General features: G+C 36.0%; 1 pseudogene; it reads left to right on the top strand.

Moving 5' to 3' along the window:
• Window positions 1–433: 433 nt before the first annotated feature.
• Window positions 434–3859, top strand: LOC120182841 (annotated as a pseudogene).
• The last annotated feature ends 5275 nt before the right edge of the window (window positions 3860–9134 follow it).

The following is a 9134-nucleotide window of genomic DNA, read 5'->3' as shown; positions in this document are numbered from 1 at the left end:
TTTATAACAATTTATTAAATTAATAATAAATATGTAATTATTTTATAACTTTAAATTCTTCAAATATAAAAAGTTATTTTAATTTATTTTAATTATTTTTTTACAAATTGTAAATCTAATCTCAATCTTAGCTAACTTTCTTTTTAATTAATATGATATAAGTACAATACAATATCTGTTTAAATATAACTTTTAACCATTTAACATTGAGCGTTTACATGATTTAAAAAAATTATCTTAGTAACTCTAAAATCCATGATCTAAAAAAATGAAATAATAAAAATAAACAGCTTGATCGATCGATCGATGAAATGTGATTCTTTAATTAATTTAATAATTATTTGTATAATTCATCTCTACAATATATATATATATATATATATATATATATATAATGCATAACAACGCTGAACAACTTAAAAATGGACGTTGTTTGAAGCAGCAGCAGAAGATTTGGAGAAAAATGACGGAACCAGGGTTTCAAGGACAAAGCACAGTTAGATCAAGTTATGCAGGTCGAGATGCTAGCCCCGACTCTCTTATATTCACTCCAGAGTCCAATTTCAGCCTCTTCTCTTTGGATTCCGCCAGTGTCGATCGTTGCTCTTTCGCTTCCGATGCTCACGACCACGATCATCTCGCTTTCCAACTCTCTTTAGTAACTTCTTCGATCTTCCAACTTCCTGTTTCTTGTTTATTTCAATAGGAAGCTGCAAAGAACCGTGTATTTTGTTTATCATGATCCATCATGATTGATCATTTTGAATTCTGTTTTCTTTTTCTTTCTTTCTTCTTCATTTTTTTGGAGGAAAAAAAAGAAGAAAATAGAGAAATAGTGTTTGAAATATGTTCTCTGTTCGCAGCCTTTGGCAGGACATGAAAGAGGAGATCAAAATGAGAGTTGTAGTGGACCAGATCCAGATACAAACAAAGCTATCACAGTTCACAATCACAGTTGTTTCTCCAGAAAAAGAGACAAAGTGAAAGGTGCACACATTATTTTGCTTTCATCAATAACTTCTTTATTTTTCCCCCAAAAAGTTGAAATTAAAGCAAACGAATGAGCACAAAATAGATTTCGATTTCACTCACTCGCTTCTACCCTTTTCTCTTGTAAAAATAATACGCAGTTCAAAAGGAAGACAGCGACGCAGCTCACGAAAAGGACGAAAACCAACTCATATATTCAGCAAGAAACTCATTCTCTCTTGCTCTTAAAGGTGCACTATAGTTTCTCTTTTAAATTGTTCTTTCAGAACAAATACTTTCAGCTTCTTTTTTATTTGGTCAAACTGCTTTTATATATTGATTGTAAGGATAGAAGGACTAGATCTGAAGCTTTGTTGAAGCTTCCTGAGAGGCTAGGACCCACTTCACTAGATCTAAATAATGTCTCGGCTTCGTCCCCGCGGTGGGTGGCTATGAAGAAAAGATCTGTTGCAACACGGAAATCGAGTGCCTTTCCTAGTCCGGCAACTCGCAATTATCATCATCACTCGAGTGCTGGGATGCAGGAGGGTTGGAATTCTGAACGTGTGCCATTGCATAACAATGGTATAAAAAGGCAGGGAAGTGCTACTGTGGTGTTGTATTCTAACAAAGGAAAAACATTTCCTTCAAAGTGGGAAGATGCTGAGAGATGGATATTGAGTCCTGTTTCTGGGGATAATGGTGTGAGACAATCCATCGTGCCTCCCCAAAGAAGACCAAAATCAAAGAGTGGTCCACTTGGTCCTCCGGGGAAAGCTGCTTACAATTCTTTGTACTCGCCTTCGATGTACATCTTTGATGGAGGCAATACAGGGCATTTCTTGGCTGGTTCTCCTTTTTCAGCTGGTGTAATTTCTGCGAATGGTTTGGCAATTCATTCGCGTAGCCACTATGGAGGGTTTGCTGTTCGGACAAAGCCTTGCATGGCCCGTTCTGTTAGTGTGCATGGATGCTCGGAGGTATTGAGTCCACCATCGTTTCCTTGTCGGGGTACATGTCTATCCCTAGTCTATCATACAAAATTAATCATTTCCACTTTGAATGCCTTTAGAAATTGTGGATCCATTATGATAGTTTCTTTTTCCTCTTCATGTTTATTGTCTTGGCATCCAAATTATAGGACCGTTGATGGTCTACTATAGTTTCCATGAAAAATCAAAGTAGAACATTTGCTAGATTTAAAAACCATGCTCCTTTAAGAGACAAGTTGCTGTTATTATGGTAATTTCTAAGCCTATTGTTCTTTCGTGTGTCTCATCTTTCCAATTGTTTTTTTCATCAAAGATGCAGATGAATATCTTTACGCCGTCAAGGATGCAACCATTGACACTTCTCCTACGGTTTCAAGAAAAGACGTGGCAACCCAAATGAGCCCACAGGGTGGCACTTGCTCATCACCCAGAGGATCGCTTCTTTCACTTTCTTCACCCCTTCTGCTTTACCTATCATGGAACTGCAAGGCACCCATTCCTCTAAATCAGAAGTGAGAGATGTGCAGATAGATGAAAGAGTGACCATGACTAGGTGGTCAAAGAAGCATGGAGCTGAAAACACCGGGATGAGCTCAGAAATTGTTGATGACTGGAGCAAAGAGCTGCTGACACGCGGACACCAACCTGGGATGCGACAGAGACAGCAAAGTGCATTTCCAAGTATGTCTACCTTGCTACAACATTGCCGCGCCTCTATTTCTTTTGCCTGTCCCTGTCAGTTTTGTAATCTATCATCTTACATGCATTTTTGTTCTCAGATTAAACCCTAATCACATTCTTCCTTGAAGATCAGCTTTAAAAGATTGTAATATAATGCTTGATTTAGCAAAAAGAACGAGGCTCATGTCAGTTTTCAGATTCTAGATTGTGTGTATATGCCTTTTGTCATCTCATAGATCTACCTAAGAAACCGCATCCAACTTATTACTTTAATCAAGTGAATTGCCCAGTTAGATGAAAGGTTTATTATCTGAATGTTCATGTTTATTTTTAGGTTCCAAAAACTGATTATATCAGAGAAATCAAAAGAAATTGATATTCATATTTTGACTTGTTACTTTCACTTTTGCAGAATCAAAAGAGAAGAAGCCGAAATCACTGCATGGAGAATCTGCAGAAAGCAAAGCGGAGGCAGCCATAAGGAAACTAGAGGTTGCTTTCTTCAAGAATACTTCTCCTTTTACAATTCAAGTAACTGAAAAGGAATATGCGGGTGCTCTTTCTCTAGACAAAAGCTTCTTTTCTGTTTATTTTAAACGGAACATACATTTTAAAGGTAAAACTAATAAAAAAACTGATGCTGTTGATTGTTAATTTAATTATCTGTGGTGAAAGAACATCAGATCTAGCATGAACCAGGAACTTACCATCTGCATCATGAGTTCTAACACAACAATGCATTTCAGATGAAGCTGGAAAAGAAGAGATCATCATCAATGGATAAGATAATGAATAAGCTGAGATCAGCTCATAAGAGAGCCCAAGAAATGAGAAGTTCAATGTTATCGAACCAGACCCATGAAGTTACAAGGACCTCACGTAAGGCTGCATCGTTCTGTGACAGATGAGTTCATTCAGTGGCTGCTTCACCTGCCCAGCTTTCTAATGCCTCGGCTTTCTCTACGGGTTCTTCAATCATGCCTGAAATGCTAGGTAACTTATTTTTGCATTACGTTGCCAAATTAGAAACTGCTAGCAAAAGAGCATTAACATGACAAACAGTGAGGCGCCCCTTGATTAGCTAACAAGTTCCAGTTCAAATGCAAGTAGATGCACTTGCTAAATATGTTAGCAATTTTTTCTCTGTTATTAGTACACGAGACAGTAGCATTTAAGTATTTAGTTATTTACTCATTTAACATTCAGTTTATTGCATTTAGAAGATGGATATATTTCCATTTAACACTCGAAAGCTTTATTTATTCACATGCTATTTAATAGAAAACCTCATTGAAACTTAATATGATAATGTGAAACTGAATATTATTGATTCATTGTTTTTACAAGCAACACCATCTTCCTTTATATACAAGTAAAGGTAAGTAACAACTATAACAGAAAGTTGTTACACTCTTAACTGCAACCTAACTGAATTTGCTAAGTTGGTGCATGCTCGTGCATGCTCACATTGTAATCCATCCAATATGCTCCCTGCTTCTTCCACTTTCAACTTCTTTCAATGACACAACGCCTAATCTTTGTCTAAACATATGAAAATAGTCTTTTAACAACGCCTTAGTGAAGCCATCAGCTACCTGATGCGAAGAAGGTACATAATTAACCTTCAATCTGTTTGCTGCCATATTTTCTCTAACAAAATGCACATCAAACTCCACATGTTTAGTTTTTTAATGGTAATTCGGATTGGCAGTCATAGATATGGGCACTGGAATTATCACTCCAGATGATAGGTGTACCTTGTAGCTTAACTCCCATACTATCAAGTAATGCACCTACCCATGTAGCATCAGAAGACACATCAACCAAGCTTCTATACTTGGCTTCTGTTGTGGAACTGGAAATAGTTTTCTTCTTCTTGGAGTTTCATATGACTAGGTTACCAGCAAGATACAGACAATTACCTGAGATTGATCGTCGATCATCCATATTACTTGCCCAATCAGCATCTACAAAAGCAACAAGCTGAAAAGGCATGTCATTTCGAGACAAAACTAGTCCATAATCCAGAGTTCCATTCAAGTATCTGAGAACACGTTTCATAGAGACAAATGTTGCTCACATGGTGTATGCATGAATTGTGCCAAATTATTGACACTATATGCAATGTCTGGTTTTGTTTGACATGTATACAGTAATGATCCTACAAGACTCCTATATTCATTTGGATCAGTGAGAGCACTGCCAGTTTCTCTAGTCAACTTGAGGGACGAGACCATTGGTGAGGCATTGCTCATCTGTGCTTTATCTAATAACTCCATAATGTACTTCATTTGACTTAGAAATATGCTATCACCCACATATTTGACCTCAATTCCAAGAAAGACACTGAGTTGCCCCAAGTTTTTAAGAGAAAATTTCTCACCAAGTAAGCTAACCACTTCTTCCACTTTACAAACCATACTACCAGTAACAATTATGTCATCCAACATATACTAGAACATAGACTATATATTCTTCCCTTCTCATTACAAATAATGAACTATCAACAAGTGATGCTTCAAAACCAATGTGTAGCAAGTGTTCCTTCAACTTGACATACCAGTTGCGAGGAACTTGCCTTAGGCCATACAAAGCTCGATTTAGCTTGCACACTAAAAGAGTTCCATCTGAATCAACTTCTTCAAATCCTTGAAGCTGCTGCATATAAACATCTTCCTGCAAATCACCATTTAAGAATGCATTGTTTATGTCCACCTGTCTCAAGCACCACCCCTTTTGTACAGCTACAACAATAATCACATTAATTGTGGAGGACTTAGCTACTGGACTAAAGGTGTCTTGAAAATCTTGCCCAGGAATTTAGGAAAAACCCTTAGCCACTAATTTGGCTTTGTACCTTTGTAATGAACCATCAACATTTCTTTTTATCCTAAACAGTCACTTGCATCCAACTGGAGATATGCCCTCAGGAAGTTTAACCAGTGTCAATGTTTTGTTCCTTACCAAAGCATCATATTCTTCTTGAACAGCTATCTTCCACTTAACAGATTTAAGTGTAACATAAACTGAATGTGGTTCTTCTTCCTCATCATTTTGTGTACTAAAGTACACATTTGGTTTGAAAATTCCTCTCTTGCTTCGAGTTATCATGTGATGACTAGATACAACTTTGGAGCTTGAAGCAACATCTAAGTCTGGCTGATTGACCTCTGTCATTTATTGCTGCTCAACCACAACATCATTTTCAGCTATTACATGTTGACGAGAACCAGCACCTTCAACATCATTCTCAGTTGTGTCATGTTGAGCAGAACCAACATCTTCCTCTTCAGCAGACTGGTTCATCAACCCAGAGTTAGGATTTTGAACTGGACTACTTACAGGTAGTTGAGCATTAATATGTGAACTTTGACATGTATTCATGCAATCATCAGCCCGAGCACATACTCTATGAGCACCATTGATGACTGCCAGCTTTCGAGAATACATCTGACCTATGCCAACCATTTTTTCACTGCCTCATTCAAAAGGAAAACAACTTCCATCAAAGACCACATGCCTTGAGATATATATTTTTCCACTTGGTGCCAAGCATTGATAGCCCTCATAATGGGCACTATAACCAAGGAACATGCATGGTTGAGACCTAAAGTCCAACTTATGTTGCTGAAAAACTAGAAAATGTGGAAAACATCTGCACCCAAAAACACGCATAAAACTGTAATCAGGTTGTTTGTTGTAAAGAGCTTCAAAAGGTGATTTGCCATGCATGACCTTAGTGGGCAGTCGATTTATAAGATACACAGTTGTGCTTATAGCATAGGACCAGAATCTCAATGGTAATGATGCATGTGCCATTAAAACTAATGCTGACTCAATAATGTGTCGGTGCTTACGCTCAACAACATCGTTTTGTTCTAAGGTATGAGGGCATGCCAACCGATGATGAACTCCCATATTAGCCAGCATCACTGATAATGGTCTATGTTCTCCACCCCAGTCAGTTTGAAGTTCCTTGATTTCAGCCTTAAACTGAGTTTTAACAAGTGCATGGAATAACTGAAATGCTTGCAGTGTTTGATCTTTATTCTTAAGCAAATACATCCAGCAGTGCCTTGTACATGCATACACAAATGAGACATAATATCTGAATCCATTGGAGATTATGTGTGAAGGTCCCCATAAGTAAGAAAACACGAGCTGAAAAGGTTTATCATACACTGTGGTGGACTCATGAAATGGTATTTTGTGGCTTTTCCCCATTCGACAAGCTACACAAACATTTGCACTTTCTTTATTAAATGATGAGACAACATCAACTCCAATTTGTTTACATATTTACATCAATGGAACATTCCTTTGGTTGTTCTGAACATGCACAACATTGGCACTAAGAAGCGGTTGAGACTGGGATTTTGCATCAATTAGTACTGATTGTACTCCATCCAATGTAAAGGCATCTTTGCTTGTTGTAATAACAGCAACAAAGGATTGGAACTCAAATGGAAGTCCATTAAAGATCGTGGCAATATGATCAATATCAGATATAACACGTGCGCAAGCTGTTAATGCATCGTAGACTTCTTTGATCGAAGTGAGATATGAACGCATGCTCTCATCTCCTTTCTTGATCGATCGTAATTTGCAATGTAAACTCATTATACTAGTATTAGAACGATTGGAAAAGAACTTGAGAACTGTGGCCCATACCTCAGCAGCAGTTTCAGCACCAACAAATTGTGGAAGGAGGTGATCGATAATTGTGGATAGTAACCAAGAAGCCAGGGCATTATCTTGTGCCACAAACACGTCATACTCTTCAATGATTACAAGATTGCCATCATCATCTAGAATTTTATCAAGTGGAGAACTAAGATAACTAGTGAGTAATCTTTCAAGTCGATGACTCCGAACGGTTAAAAGGACCTGTTGCTTCTATCGAAGGAAATTCATCTCATCAAGCATAATGTTTATGTGTTTATTAGTAAACATCTTACCAGGCCTCAATGAATCTGAAAATCCAAGAATGTTTCCAGAACCGCCAAATGCCATGACACCGGCTCTAGCAAGATTGCTTCAGGAATACTGCCAAGAAGCAACACACAGCAGAAGAAAAGAAACTTAATATCAGAAAGTGCAAATGTTTGTGTAGCTAAGTTTGTTGTTTTTGATCTCTAAGGTTTTATCTAATAGAAAACCTCATTGAAACTTAATATGATAATGTGAAACTGAATATTATTGATTCATTGTTTTTACAAGCAACACCATCTTCCTTTATATACAAGTAAAGGTAAGTAACAACTATAACAGAAAGTTGTTACACTCTTAACTGCAACCTAAGTGAATTTGCTAAGCTGGTGCATGCTCACGTTGTAATCCATCCAATACTATTATAGTCCCCAAATTGACATTTCCTAGAACTTCCAATGTTTTCATGCATGTTTGAACAATAAAACCCTTGTATGTATGTATGTATGTATGTACGTATGTACGTATGTACGTATGTACGTATGTATGTATGTATGTATGTATGTAAATTAACCTTTGAAGTTTCTTTCCTTACTATGTCAGTTTGCCATGGAATGGAATTATTATTCATATGATCTACCTTCTTTTTCTTCTAGTTGAATGATTTAGCCTTCCAATATTTTTCCATTAATTTTCTTTTTATAAAATGTTCTCTCTATTGTGTTCGTTATTATATATCTAGAGTTCCAATTGTAATGTTGTGAATGAAATAAATTAAGCTAAAACGATTATCCTTATAATAAAGCTTTGTAGTACTCAATTTATATTACTCGATCAATTAATTGAATACGAGTGATTATATATATATATATAGATCACTTTTATATATAGAGATCCGAATTGGAGTGAGGAAATATGATAAAATAATTATCAAAGTCTTAGATGTTACATCTTTTGAGCCTAAGTCCATGCTCATAAAATCATATATGGGCCACAATCCACTCTCTCGGATTTTTTTTCTCATTTCTGTGATTTTTTTAGGTTAAAATAAGAAATGAGATGAAACTAATTTATAAAATTCTGTTATGTTTTCATTCTCATTTGTTCATTTTATGGTTACATTTTTTCTATAATCATCCATACCCGATTTATTAATCGATTAATCTGAATCGAATATTGTGGAGGTGAGAACAACTCTCTCAATCCAATTTGTTTCATTCGTAAATGTCAAAATTCAAATCCATAACTTTATTTAAGAAATATAGTATATCATCCAAATAGACAATTGGTTGTTGATTGAGTTACGTTTTTATTCTTATAATAAATAAATATTTTTAAATCAAACCAAAACATATTCAAAACATAATGTAATTTGTTTCCATCGATGTTTACCCTAAAAGTAGTCTTTTTCTTGATTAAATTATGAATATAAAAGAAAATAAAGCGCTTTCTAATGATGTGGTTAGATCCACGATTCATTCATATAATAATTTTTTACAATATTTTATTTAAATTAATCAATTAAATAATTCAATACAATGGCCGGTATTTCACCCAGAGGGA

Source organism: Hibiscus syriacus, unplaced genomic scaffold (genome assembly GCF_006381635.1).
Source record: "Hibiscus syriacus cultivar Baekdansim isolate YM2019G1 unplaced genomic scaffold, ASM638163v2 tig00003725_pilon, whole genome shotgun sequence".
Taxonomy (NCBI): Eukaryota; Viridiplantae; Streptophyta; class Magnoliopsida; order Malvales; family Malvaceae; genus Hibiscus; species Hibiscus syriacus.
The sequence above is the reverse complement of the archived record's forward strand: the minus strand, read 5'-3'. Positions and strand labels throughout refer to the sequence as shown.